The sequence below is a fragment of the Canis lupus genome, chromosome 12 (genome assembly GCF_011100685.1).
Source record: "Canis lupus familiaris isolate Mischka breed German Shepherd chromosome 12, alternate assembly UU_Cfam_GSD_1.0, whole genome shotgun sequence".
In the NCBI taxonomy this organism is placed as follows: domain Eukaryota; kingdom Metazoa; phylum Chordata; class Mammalia; order Carnivora; family Canidae; genus Canis; species Canis lupus.
In genome coordinates this window covers 39,628,549-39,643,919 of record NC_049233.1, presented here as the reverse complement: position 1 = coordinate 39,643,919, position 15,371 = coordinate 39,628,549, and the positions used below count along the sequence as shown (strand labels likewise).

The 15,371-nt window shown below is 35.3% G+C and overlaps 1 non-coding gene across 1 annotated transcript; it reads left to right on the top strand.

Annotated features, from left to right (window-relative positions):
- Nucleotides 1-11,541: 11,541 nt before the first annotated feature.
- On the top strand, nt 11,542-11,646 carry LOC119874334. Its single transcript, XR_005368207.1, has one exon. It is a non-coding gene; the product is annotated as a U6 spliceosomal RNA (small nuclear RNA).
- The last annotated feature ends 3,725 nt before the right edge of the window (nt 11,647-15,371 follow it).

Below are 15,371 nucleotides of genomic sequence, written 5' to 3'. Positions count from 1 at the left end.
TGAATCTCTTCAGGATAACTTAGCCTGTATTTCCAGAGGCTGTAAACCACACTAAGGATTTTGCTAGATTATTTAACTGAAACATTTTGAATAGGTAGATAATCGATGCACATGGTAAAAATGTAAAAATATCAAAAAGGTATTAAATGGAAAGTAAGTTTCTCTCTTGAAATTGTCTGGAATTGGATCCCTTTTTCACGTCACTACAAAGCCCTGCTTCTTCCACATGGCACATTTTCTCTGCCTATGTCATGTTATGTTGGATGGGTTTGTTGGTTTATTATGGCTGCATCCCATCTCAACTCAGGAAGGCTCCTTCTGGCTTTTCCTACAGTGATACACATGTAAACATTCTGAAAATTCAAATGTTTGTATATATGAAAATGTGATATTATATCCCAATGTCAAAGCAAAAAGTGCATCGGATACATTAAACATGCAAAGAAGACTTTATTCAAGGCTATTGCAACAGGGAAAGATGCTAAAACTTTGAGCTCAACTCTACCAAAAAAGGGGGAGAGGGTGAGTAGGAGAATTTTTAAGAAATCATAGGCCACCTATGTTTGCTAATTGACCTTACCCAAGGGAAAATTAAACTTCTTATGACAGGAGGTAGTTTTACAACATGGAGCAAGTCACCTCCCTAGGTGTTAGTCTCCGGCCTTTCCATAGAAATTAGGAGATAGGGTATATCTTCCTTGATGGTTACATTTCATAGAGATGACTCCCAGGTCCTTGAGAAAGATAGTTTTGGGTTATAAAACAGGCAAAGGACTTTTTAAAAGATTTACACCTCAAAGGGATAGAGAAAGAATTTCCAGATATAAGTTTGCTTAAGTAAATGCTTTAAGAAAAAGGTGATCAGTAGTCTAGAGTTAGGAATTAGCCTGTCTATGTGTAAACAAGGTAAGGGAAAGATGAAGGCCTTCTTAGTCACCATATACCCTCCCTGAAGGCAACTGCGGTCAGGTTCTTAGATGTCTTTCCAGAAATAATCTATGTCTATTGACTGTAGATGCATTTTACTTTTTTTGATATTCTTTAACTTGCTTTTTTCACTTTATAATATATCTTGAAGACTAGTATTGTAAATGGTATACAGTTAATTATAAATATTACTCTATCTTATAGATGTACTAAACTAATTAATCAGTTCTTAAATGATAGAAATTTAGGTTATTTTTAGGGTTTGCTATAACTAACAGTACTGTACATTAGAACATGCTTTATTTTGCACACAAGAGAATATTTACACAATAAATTGCTAGATATGGTACTGCTGAGTCCAAAAGGATGCATTTTAAATTTTGTCAGCTGTTACCAAATTGTCTTCCCTATGTTGTGCCAATTTTGGTTTACATCAGCCTTTGCAAACATAGCATGTTATCGAACTTTCTGATTTTTGCCAATGTGATAAGTGAAGAGTAGTGGATTTTAACTCTTATTTTGCATTTTATATTATGAGCACTCATGCAGTCAGTGCACAGACACTCAAACTCTACAATGGATTTATTATTAATTGCCAGGTAGAAATAGAGTGCTATGATTAAGTACCTATTAGTGATGAAATGTCCGAACTATATTAGGAAATATGTCAAAAATTGTATTTTTAAAGATTTTATTCATTTATTCATGAGAGACACACACACAGAGAGAGGCAGTGACACAGGCAGAGGGAGAAGCAGGCTCCTGCAGGGAGCCCAGGGTGGGACTCGATCCTGGGACTCCAGGATTACGCCCTGAGCCAAAGGCAGGTGCTAAACCACTGAGCCACCCAGAGATCCCCCAAAATGTCAAAAATTATAAAGGGTCAAAGGGCTTTCTTCTTTTACAAAAACCTTCAAGAGACAGAAGGTAAGGGACAAACCTTGGATAAGGGAAATCTTCAGGCATTTGTCTTTTCTAGTGTCTAAGCTTCTCATGATCATGTTTCTGATTCAAGCTATCCTGATGTTTTCCCTTTCAATGTCCTTTCTGATTCTTGTCTATACTATCAATAAGATTATGAATTTGGAAAATTTGAAATAAAGGGAGATTATAAAGAAAATAATTATTGGAAAAATCTACCCTTCATTTCCTCTGAATCATCTGGAAGGAATAAGACAAGAGGGTAGGTAAGAAACAGTACTATTTGTTAAGCAAGGTCCCATTGAGTTTATTTCCCTATACAAATGTTATTTCATTTAACCTCCAGCATAACTTTCAAGATAGATGATATCATCTTTATATTACATATGTAGAACATGAGGTCAAAGGAATGAAGCAGTTTGGCAAGGTTACTCAGCAAGGGAATGAAGCCGGAATTGGATCCCTTTTTCATGTCACTACAAAGCCCTGCTTCTTCCACATGGCACATTTTCTCTGCCTATGTCATGTTATGTTGGAAGGGTTTGTTGGTTTATTATGGCTGCATCCCATCTCAACTCAGGAAGGCTCCTTCTGGCTTTTCCTACAGTGATAGACACTTAAACATTCTGAAAATTCAAGTGTTTGTATATATGAAAAAGTGAAGTGTGTTTTAATGGACTATTTGAATAGGTAAGAAAAAGTTTATAGACACATGTGACTCACAGACAGAAGAACTATTTTGTTGACATTAAATTTGCAATTGCTTTTTTGCCTAAATTTCCCAGAGGAGTTTCAGTAAAGGATATCCACAAGAGCATATTTTGATTTTGTGCTGGCAAAGCAGCCTGTTGACTAATTGAAGCATTTAAAACATTTTAATATTACAAGGAGAAGGATAACCCAGCTTCATTTCTCCAGGACAGGATTTCTTTTGTATGGTAATAAAGGTTGTGTGAAAAAGGATAGTATAATTGTGTGAATGTGAAAAATGACAAGGTAAAAAAAAAATAGGCAGACTGACTTCTTGAGACTTTGATATCCTAACAAACACTGCAGTCTTTAAGGGGGATTTTGGAATGGTAAGTTTCCCAGACATATTTTACCTAGAACCTCCTTTCATGAACATCCTGTGCGACTGATGTGCAGGAGGAGTCCACTGGTAAACACTGCTGTAGAAACAGCTGTTGGTGAATTAGGATTGCAGATATAAGTACCAAGATATGACCCAGTTTACACTATAGTCTTAAGGCTTATTGGTTTCTGAAATCTAGAGTACCTGCAGTTTTTCAGTCACTTTTGGCCTGAGTTATTCCCCAAGTCTTCAACTCACTAAGATCCACCATTCTCAGCTTTCTTACTGTTGTTAGATGGTCAGGATTCTCTCTGAAATCCTTAATGCTATAGAATAGCAAGGCTTGTGATCATCAGTTGTTATATGTGCAGGTTGGCCTCTGAAACCCCAGTTTGTCATGTGGATAAAGAAACAAATTCCCTCTAAAGATTGTTATATTTTCACCTGGTAAAGTTACTGAAATGTCACTATGACAAAGACTGTTTCATCTTAATATATATGCTTTTTTTTCATTCCCCCCAAAATATTTTATTCTGAAGCACTAAAAGTAAATGATGGTTTGTTAGCAGTAAGTAGTGAATTTTGCAGTGTGCCACTCATATATCCACTTAGGATGAAGCACTCATTCTCCAAACTGCCAGATGTGTTTATTATGAACTTTGCATAGCTGAGTGCCTCCCCAGCAATTGCCCTCAGCAATGGGGAGCAGCCTCACCCAAGGAAGTGACCAGTAATGTGGAATAATAGGCCAGACCTCTACCTTCACTCTGACTCCAAAAAGCTAGTCTACCTCTGAAACTGCCTTTGAATCCAGTTGAATCCTTTTCTGCAAGCTCATCATGATTTAACCTCTCCCTCTGCTCACTGTGGCTTCCTGCATTCTTCTCAAAGGTATTAGTCTCAAAAGCCTTGCTCAATAACCTTCTTGTATATACCTCTGTTTCTCATTCACTGTTTCCTGATGGATCTGACTGAGGCCATAGTTTTTTGAGAAAAATGTAGGCTCTTGTGCCCAAGGTTGTGAATCCGAGAAACCACCAAGGAGCCGACACCGATGCAAACACACTAGGGTTTATTTACAAGCTCAAGCTTGAGTCCAAGTATACTTACTCCACACAGCAGAGCAGGGGCTTGGACCCCGAAGTGGGTTACAGCTAGGTTTTTTATGGGCTGGTCTAGGGGATTTTCAGAAGGGGTGGAGGAATTTTTTTCCATTCCAATGTGGGGGAAAGGGTGGGGGAGTTTCTTAAGATCTGATATGGGATTCTCTGCCCAGGGCATTCTGAGCTTTATTGTCTTTCCGATATGGGATTCCCTGCCTTGGACATTCTGCAGTTTTTCCTGTAAAGTTCAGCTCTTATTCCCAGGGGCCTAAAATGGCTGTACTTGTGCTAATGCTAAACTTGAGGTGGAATGGCCTTAATTTTTCTCAGCCTCCACATAGGCCTGCATGTTGTCCACAAGCATTGAAAAGAATGGACTTTGTAAAGCTGATTTTGTACCTACCTGAGTTTATTGAGGCAAATATCTGTAGTCAAAACATGTAAAAGTAATTAATATCCATCTAAAGTGCAGCAACCAAAATACTTTTGTAGAGTGAATTTACTCCTTGCTGAAAACAAAGACTTTCTACTTCTCTGAGTCTAGGGAGAAGCTAGAGAAAATAAGACATTATAATGTACATAGCCATCTTGACCTTTTCTAGGGAACTAGATGTGGTTCATATGGTTCAGTCATTGCATCCCAAATACTGGGCCTAACTCAGATGTGGAGAAGAAGGAGGTGAAGCCAGGTTGACTCTATTAATGTGATATATATCTCTAAATAAAAATAGTTAGACTTTTAGAATCTGTCAAATTCTTGACTACCCATCAGGCTAAGTCAAGAGTTTACAAACCCAGAGAGACTTCACTAGTTTTGAGAAACTCTGCAGTAATGGAGAGAAGGGCCTCGTTTGAGGAAAGTAGGTCATTTTATTGATAGGGGAGTGAATGAAGAAGTGTTGGAGGGAGGGAATGGGATTGTTTGACTTCAGATAGCAATGGCTTCATCATAATAATCTCCTTTCCCTCATCTTCCTCTGTGTTCATTTATTGAATATGACTATGTGTCAGACACTGGGTGTATTTTTATTTATGAAGTGCTATGAGGTAGGCATTTTATCCCCATTTTAAAAATGAAAAACCTGATGTTCAAAAAAAATCAAGTAAACTGCCCAAAGTCACTGCCCAAAGTCTGTATAGCTCTAAAACCACATTCTTCCCATTATATTTATAATGGAGAATGTGCTTCATTCCTCTTTTTAGCAAGAAAATAAACTATTATTTGTACTCAAAAAGTTTCAGTTATTTAACACAACAGATTTTAAATCATTTTCAATGTGCCAGTTAGGTTGAATTTTGCCTAATATGTTAATAAGTATATAATTTCATACTTTGAGCTATAACTATAAAGAGTAACAAGAAAAGCAATAAAACGTTCAAAAGGAATTCATACACTAATAGACCTTTTTTTTTTTTTTTTTCCTTTTGGAATAAGTAAACATCTTGGAAAGGAAAGTGCAAACATTCACTGAATGCATCGACTTGTAAGTGGAAAAAAAAGGTATCATAATTATACAATTAAATATATTGAAAATACCATTTGTCAAGTTGACTATTGAAGATTAGGTAAATTAAGTTGGCTACTATAGTTGTTGAGTTTATTATTGGACATTCTCTTTAGAGTTTAAAAGAATTTTGGAAAAATTCAGAATTACTGTGAAAACTCTCCTATATCTCTGGGGTCAGAATATAACTACCTATGAAGATAGAAAGAAAACTCTATTATTATCTCATCTCTATCATTTCTAGGACTATCTCAAGAGAGAAAGAATTGTACCTAGAGAAAGAGAATGAGGAAAGTAGAAATATAAGGAATTTAACTTCTGTTCTCTTGGTATCTGCAATGAAACCAATCAGCATTTAAGGAAAAGTCTTAGAAATAATTCAGATTCACAAATATCCAGTCTGGGATGAAGTTGGAATTGCAAATTTGTTTTACTTTAGGCTGAAATATTTTATAGAAGTAGTTATGTTAAATATTTAATGTAATGCTATTTGTGAATTAGGTAATAAACTCAGTAAAATGAAAATCAAGAAAATGAAGACATTTATGATTGAATCACCAATTTTTAGGTGTGAGGTTTATATTACACAGGTTTACCTCAACTTTAAAGAGATGATATGGTATTAAAAGTATAAGCAGATGTAATAATCCAACAGTATTGCTCATATTGTTTATGGTATCCACTTTGAAATATCTTGAAGTAAGAGGCATCATCTTGACAATATAACATTATCTTAATGAAAATAGATTGGGAAAAATTAGCAAAAAATATTTTAGTAAAACATAGTCTTCATTTCCACATTTTAAAATGGACACACACAGGGATGCTTGGGTGGCTCAGTGGTTTAGCACCTGCCTTCGGCCCATGGCATGATCCTGGAGTCCCGGGATCGAGTCCCACATCAGGCTCCCTGCATGGAGCTTGCTTCTCCCTCTGCCTGTGTCTCTGCCTCTCTCTCTGTGTCTCTCATGAATAAATAAATAAAATCTTTTTAAAAATAAAAAAAATAAAAAAAATAAAATGGACACACACAATAACTAGAATACAAATTCATTTTAGATGCTTCTGGAAATATTAATCATATTTTTATTATATCTATTTATTTTTGTTTATTATATTTTATTTTTTAATATTTTCTGTTTATTATATTTTAAATGCACTAATAGAGAGGGTAATCAAAGGAAACCAATGGTGATCCCTCAATAAAATAAGAAATTTGAGATGTGAAAATTACTTTCTGAATTTTTCTAGTTTACATTTTTAAATATAAATTAGGTTAACTTAAAATGAGCTATACTGTCTTATTATGATAATTTATCAAAACTTTAAAAGATTGGGACACCTGGGTGGCTCAGTGGTTGAGCACCTACCTTTGGCTCAGGGCATGATCCCACAGCCCAGGGATCGAGTCCTACATCAGGCTCCCTGCATGGAGCCTGCTTCTCTCTCTGTCTCTTTCTCTGCCTCTCTCTCTCTCTGTGTCTCTCATGAATAAATAAATAAAATCTTTAAAAAACCACAAACTTTAAGAGATTAATGTATGTACAGGTGAGGAAATACTTTATTTTGTATTATTACTTTATTTCGTTTGTTTTTTTTTTTTTTTTTTAAAGACTAGTGAAATGGATAGCCCCAAGGAATAGGGTTTTTAAAGTTTTTTTTTTTTTAATTTTTATTTATTTATGATAGTCACACACACACAGAGAGAGAGAGAGAGAGGCAGAGACATAGGCAGAGGAAGAAGCAGGCTCCATGCACCGGGAGCCCCACGTGGGATTCGATCCCGGGTCTCTAGGATTGCGCCCTGGGCCAAAGGCAGGCGCTAAACCGCTGCACCACCCCGGGATCCCAGGGATACATTAATGTTGCAGTGGCACCTTCTTGCTGAATCAAAAGCTAAATTTGAGTGCTCATTTAAAGTGGATTTGATGGAAAAAATATGAAATTGAACTACCAGATATTTACATACCAACATATAAAAGGTATTTTTTTCTCTGGGAAGAAGCATTTTATTGTGATACAGTTTACTTTTCTTGTTTACTGTAGCAACAATGATTGCTCTAAAACTCACACTCTCTGAAATATGCTTATTTCAGCAGTTATACCTTAACAAAGCAGTTTGCCAATATGACTATTTGTTGACTAAGGGTTCAAAAAATTTAATGCCTTGTTTTCTAACTATCCCTCATTCAGTTTCAAACTCCTAAAGTCATAGTAGATTACTCTCAGATGTAGGCCCTAACGAGACAAGATGGCTAATTCCATGGCATGAAAACTTGATGAAAAACTAAAATGAACATTAGATACAACTAAGTGTGTTATATTTTAATTTATTTATTCTTTAATAGTAAAAATTTATGTAATATTTAAATTTGAATACTTATATTATTGTGCTACATTTTAAAATTTTATTAACTTTAGTTATTAATTCATTTAGATAGAAATGCCACTTTTCTCATTTAGCAAAATTTATGAGTACTGGCATGCAATTTTATTCCAAAAAAGACAGTGGCTCAGAGTATAGTATTGGATGTTATATATGTAAATATTTAAATAATACAAATAGTTTTCTTAAACAGCTTTAATTTTTAAAAGATGATATGTAGATAATGTTTTTTAAAGCAGTAACTAATAAAAATCTACTTTAATATCCCATTGCAAAAGCAGGCTGTGAGTACTGACTGCAGAAGTTTGTGGTGGCAGGCATGAACTCTTCTCACAAAATCTTTCAAGTGAAGCACAGAGCCCTCAGAGAGAAATGGGCTCTTACATAATGAATAATGTGAAGACTTAGACATATGAAGAATTCTGAATTTTCTCAATTTTTCCCTCTGAAATTTTGCATTGTTTCCAGAACAACTCTGTGAGATGGTTAGGTCAGCTTCTTTTAAGCATATTTTACATGTTTCTCTTCCATTTCTAATAGTCTTGCCATGTTTGTGGCCATAATCTTGGCTCAGGACTATATTACTTAGCACACTGGCTATGGGTATGTGTTCCTTTCTGGAGCCCCTGCCTCTGATCTATCCCCACTGCCAACTCTCTACGAGTAATCTTCATCCTGGGCCCTGAGTATGGCATTCCTTTTCTTCCAAGACATTTACTAACCTCATCCCTATCTGTTTTTTTGCAAAGTTCTTTATGTGATTTTAACATGCACCTGATTTTCTAAGTGGTTTAAAATATTCAAAATTCATTAGATCTATTTCGTTGTCTGTGTAAATGAGGGCAAGAAAAGAATAATTGAAAAGTAGTAGGATATTTTAAAAAACAAAACATAATGTAATACTTTAAGGAAAAAAAACAAGTTATTATTATTTGTTTTTTAAGGATTTTGTTTATTTATTCATGAGAAACACGGAGAGAGAGAGGCAGAGACAGAGGCAGAGGAAGAAGCAGGCTCCGTGCAAGGAGCCCAATGTGGGATTCCATCCCAGATCCCAGGATCAAGCTGAAGGCAGATGCTCAGCCACTGAACCACCCAGGCATCCCAAAAAGAACAAATTATTACAAGAACATTTCATAGTTGATGAAAAACTTGTCAGTATACTCCTAGTTAGGGAAATTTAGGAGTAAAATGTTCAATAATGAAATGATTGTGGCTTTCTAGAATGTTGACTAACAGTTTTTGACCTGCTAATGAAACTGGCATAATATTTTAATGAATTATAACTGATAAAATGAGAATAATAAGACCCAAAGTTAAACTAAATGGAACAGATTACATGGGAGATAGAGTTAAATTTCTTATAAAAGGTATCTGATGACAAAGTAATTACCAGATAATTATGTAGTAAATTATATTTTTTATCTCTACCAGTGGGAAAACTCTATTTGCTGATTCACTTTAATATTGTTAAATAAACTTTCAGTAAAATTAATCAGCCTGTCAAAAACAGATTTCAGAAAAATTTAAATTAATATGATGTACTAGAAGAATGAGGATGGATTTACTAGCCATTCTAATCTACTTTTATTTTTCAACCTCCACCAAGTTACTTTGGTTACTGACATGATTTTGAAATTTGAATACATGAGGATATTGATCTGTCTTTACTATAAACAAGAATTTTGCATTTCCAAGGCTCGGGAATCTCTCTCTCTCTCTCTCTCTCTCTCTCTCTCTCTCTCTCGTGTGCTCACTCTCTCTCATACACAAGTGCGCGCACACATACACACACACATCTTGCATATTAAACAGATTTCACAAAATTTCAAAATTGGGGAAGAGTGAACCTGACCAAGCCTAATGCTAGAATCAGTGGTTTCAATGATACCAGGATTCTTGCTTTCATTCCTTCTTATTTTCCCAACTATAGCCACTCTTCAGACATCCATCACTTGATGAATCCAGCTATTCATTTTCTTTGATTCTTTTCCCAGCCTTCAAAGTGTTGCTTGACAAATCTCTTTGCTAAGTCAATAGGCTCCACACAGGTCTTATGCTTTCTAGCTCCATTGGAGCTCCTGCATGTTTCTCTATGGTCTCTTCACCTTTCCTTGTTATTTTCTCTGCAACTGACTTCACTGGGTTTTCCAAAAATGTGTTCCTTTTGTCAATGGCATACTTCACCCTCCCAATACTTCCAAAAAGAATGTATGACCAACACACAGGTCCAGTTGCCAACTTTGCATCTGTACCTGCATATGACATCATATACTCTGGTTTCCTTCCCTTCTGTTAAAAGAAGAGGAGTTGATTGTCCTTCCCTAGTTTAATCGATCTACACTTACTCAGTGTGGTAAATAGAATAATGGTCCCCCCCAAATGTCAACATCTTAATCTATGGCCCTTGTAAATATTTTACTTTAAATGGCAAGAGAGACTTTGCAGACATGATTAAGTATAGGATCTGAAGTAAGGAGATTATCCTGAATTATCTGAGTTGGTCCAATTTACTCACAAGATCCTTGTAAAAGGGAAATGCAAGGTCAGAGTGAGAGGAGATAAGAAGATACATGACAATGGAAGCTGAGATATAAAAGAGAAAGAGAGTGAGAGAGAGAGCATGAGAGAGAGATTTGAAGATGCCACGATACTGGCTTTACACATGGAGGGTGAGGCCACAAACTAAAGAATGCAGGTAGCCTCTAGAAGCTTGAAAAGGCAAGCAAATGGATAGTCCCTGTAGTCCAAAAAAGAACACAGCCCTACTGACATCTTGATTTTTTAGCCCCATAGTTTACGTCTTCTGTGCCTGCCCCTCAAACCTCTGTAATCTAGTTTCGGACTCCTGTCTTGAATAGCTTTTCCAAGCTTTATGGCAGTTCCTTCTTATCTGACAGATTAACTAAGCTTTTTTCCCACTTGATAGATTTTCAGTTTTTGACAGTAGCTGCCTATTCTCTCATGGCTTTTAATTATCATTTTGATTGGTTTGTCTGGGATTCTTCAAAGGCTTTTTTCCTCTGTCCTCTGACCACTGTTTATGTGTTGGTGGATGACTCAAAGTCTACTCTTCTCTCCTTCATTTTTACCTTCTCTATAAACTTTGGATGATTTGATCTACTTTCATGGTTTTCATTACCAAATATAAGTGGATAACTTCTAATCAATGAGTCTCAACTCTACTCTTGAATTCCAGATACATTTATCTACTTGACATGTCTGCCTGTCTCTTTTCCAGGCACCCCAAACATTTAAACCTAGAGAGATTCTTCTCATGTCAGTGTACCATAGAAGAAACAAGGAATCACCCTTAGCTCCTCCATCCTATTCTTTTTTCTACTTTGCTCAGTTGAGTTTATTTCATTAACATCAAATAAATTAATCTTTGTACCCCACAATGCCTCCACCATTTGAAAGTTCACCTCATCTTTTCCCTAGAAGATTTAAAAGCTTCTTAATTGTTTCTTCTACCACAAACTTTCCTCACCTCCAAACTTGTCCTCATCCTGCCATCAGCAGGATGTTCCTTAAGCTAAATCTGATCATGTTTCTGCCTTGTTTAACAATTTCTTCTATGTTAATGTTGCCACAGATAAAGTATACTTTTCTTAACATTGCCTTTAAGTGCTCGATTCAGCAGTACAATGTACTAAAATGGGAATAATACAGAGGATTAGCATGGCCTCTGCACAAGGCTAACATTGCCACTAAGATCTATTCTAGTTTTATGGCTAATTTTCCAATCTGTGTCCTCTCCACATATACCCTGTGCTCCAAATATAGAGAGCAACTCCTGATTCACTAGATCCCTTGATCCTTTCTTGACTATGTGTCTTTGCACACGTTCTTCCAAAAATTTCCTTCCTTCATCTTTATCTGGCAAAATCTGCTAATTCATTAAGCTCTTTGAGTTTTACATAGCCAGAGCTAGTCACAAAATATGTTTGTAGATCACTCCATTCCTTTCTATGTTATAGCATTTGCATTGTGTTGCAATTATTAGTTTTTGTATTCTGACTGGTCTTTGAATTCTTTAAGGGCAGGCTGTGTCTTCTTCATATTTATATACCTAGTACTAAGTACTGTATTCGACATGTGGGAAAAATTAAGTAAATGTAGCATGGATCAATGACATCATAAATTGGTGTGAACAAAAGGTCACATAATGATTTTCTGGAAAATGACACTCGAAAGGTCTTTAAGTAAAACTAGAGGAAGCTGTGAAAGAATTGATTATGAAAGTGAACATAGGGGATCCCTGGGTGGCTCAGCAGGTTAGCTCCTGCCTTCAGCCCAGGGTGTGATCCTGGAGTCCTGGGATCGAGTCCCACATCTGGCTCCTTGCATGGAGCCTGCCTCTCTGCCTCTCTCTCTCTCTCTCTGTCTCTCCTGAATAAAATAAATAAAATCTTAAAAAAAAAAAAAAAAGAAAGTGAATGTGTTATGGTTGATGTGGCAGTGGAGATGAGTTCAAAGATTTGACATTCCTTGAGTGGAATGCCCTTTACTTTCCTGTAGGTGGTGTACACAGATGAGTAGGATGCCATCTGTGTTCTCAAAAGATTACAATCTGTAAGGAAAAACAGTCATGTAAACAGTTTGGTGGAATAAAGAACTTCAAAAGCTATGCTAGATGTGTCTATGGGATACTAGCATCATACAAAGAGACAGTGGTGAATTCCTTATGGGGTTAATTAAGGCTTCTTAGAGAAAGTAAATAAATCACACAAAAAGTGCAATGTTTTTGAAGAAAAAAAGCAAATATCACTACCAGAAATTTCAAAACTTAAAATGTGTAGTGCATGTAGCTGGAGCATTGGTTTTTGTGTTCTTCTTGTAAGCCATTTGAACATGTGTCATATTCATGTCCATTTATATATATATAAAAGCTGTATTCTGACAGAAAATTTTATTTATTACAAACTGGTATGTATTATTGATTTTAGTAAGCAACCATACTGAAATTGTGCCTGGCCAGAGGAGAAATTGAAACATTTCAGTACAAACTCTGATTCTATTATGGTGGGAGAGATCAAAGCATTTATTCAGGTGAAGTGATGGAGCTTCTGTTGGGCCTGGCATCACATTACAGAAAGTTTAGACTTTGTTCTTATTCCCACATTCTTTAGGACTGGTGATCAAAGGCATTTAGATCTCTCAGACCACATAGCGTGGCACTGACAGTCACCTCAGAGAAAAGATTCTGAAGAGTCTTTGGGGACATTATCAGAATACCATCAGTCAATTATTATTGTAAATTAAACAAATATCACTGATGAAAATCATTAAAAGTCATACATATAACTAATTTAATAATTTTACTTTGTAGTTATTTAGTCTCATTAAGGGAAAATTTATTTACATGCTAACCATATATTTTAATAGTTTTTCATTGCAATTTTGTTACACAGTGAAGCTAAGATGTCTACATGCATTTGATATTGTTCTTTCCAGAAGAATACATCTGCCTAAGGAAAAAAAGTGATCATTATACAAAATGAAAATCAGATGTTTTTGAACTTTACTATATCTGGATAGGACAAGTTCCCAAAACTTATTTGTCTTTGTTAAGTGTGTTTTAACTGTTCTTAGGATTTTGTAAATTCAAATTAATTTTATAATCAGCTGATGGAATTTATTTTAAACAAGGTAAGATTTTTATTGAAATTAAAATTAATCTATAGGTTAATTTAAGGTGAATTGAAATTTTGCACCAATTGATGAACATGGTATACATCTCTATTTGACTTCTATTTGTTTCATTAAAGGTTTTGATTTGTCTACAAAAAAGTATAAAATTTTTGTTACATTTATTCCTAGGTATCTATTTTTAATATCTCTGTAGATATTACTGTAAATGGTATGTTGACCAACTTCACTTCTACCTTAGTCACATAATCTTAACCAAAGAGTGAGAAGCAATAAGTTCAACCTTAGAAAAGGCTGTCTAAGAATTTTCTCAGGATCATTATTTTTAATTGCAAGGATGACTGGTACTATGTGTTTATTGGCAAGAGAAAGTATAAATAAATTGTGTTCTATCCATACAATGGAATATGGTACATAAAATAAATTTTAATCAAAGACAGTATATACAATGATACAAGTAAGTTTTAGACAGAAAATGCTATTTTAAAAAATTCAGGGGATACCTGGGTGGCGCAGTGGTTTGGCGCCTGCCTTTGGCCCAGGGCGCGATCCTGGATACCCGGGATCGAGTCCCACGTCAGGCTCCCGGTGCATGAAGCCTGCTTCTCCCTCTGCCTGTGTCTCTGCCTCTCTCTCTCTCTCTGTGTGCCTATCATAAATAAATAAAAAAAAAAAATTCAGGGGGCTATATGCAAAACATAATTTTTATAAGCCCCAAAATAAGCAAACTGAATATATAATGTTTTATCACTATTCACATATATGGTAAAAGTGTTTTTAAAAAAATGAAATAATCAATTCAAGTTAATGATAACAAATACCTCAGGGATGGTAAAATAGAGAATATGATTAAGGAGGAATAAAGAACTTCAAACGTAGAGACAATATGCTAGCCTTTAATTTGGTTGGTGGTTCATATGTGTTCATTCTATTATTATATTTCATTAGTTATATGCATTCTTTTATATGCATCAAATATCAGAGGCTGATTTTTAAGTGAGAGGAATAGCTCAATGACTTTTAAAAATGGTTAAGAATTCACAAATAAATAACAGATCACTAAGGATTACTGTAAATCCTTTTACTGCTAACTTGTAATCCTCTTATACAAGGCCTGTGAACACCAAATCCTTGAAAAGAAGCTTTCATAAGCTTCGTATATAGCCTTAGACATAACAAGAAATATATTTTCTTAATACATTAAATTGATTCTGATTGAAAATATGATAATCTTTGAAATAAATAAAATATGGAAGTATATTATTAGAATATTGGTATTATAAAATTACTTTCTTCAAGTCTTTACAGAACTATCATCTATTCAATGAGGCCTATACTATCTGCTCTCCCCTTTACCTAACCCTGGTCTTCTTTTTGTTTCATCCCATTCATAGTACTTAACATCTTTGACCATACCATATACTTTACTTATGATATTTATTGTTTAATATCTATTTTCTATCACTAGAAGGCAGTATGGGAGCTAGCTTCCAGGATGGCCCCCTATGTCCATTTCTCTTAGTGTTTGTGTCTTGGTGTGTTAACCACTGAGAATCATGGATGACCTGTGTGAAAAATAGAATACTGTGGAAGTGGATTTGTATGATTCTCAAAACTAGGTCATAAAAAATATTTCAGTTCCTATTTTGCCCTCTTTTGGATCATTTACCCTGGGTAGAGCCATCTGTCATATCATAAGGACACTCAAGTAGTCTTGTGGGAAGGGACATATGAGAATGAACTGAGGCTCACTGCCAACAATGACAATTTGCCAGCAAAGTGAGTGATACACCTTGAAAATAAAT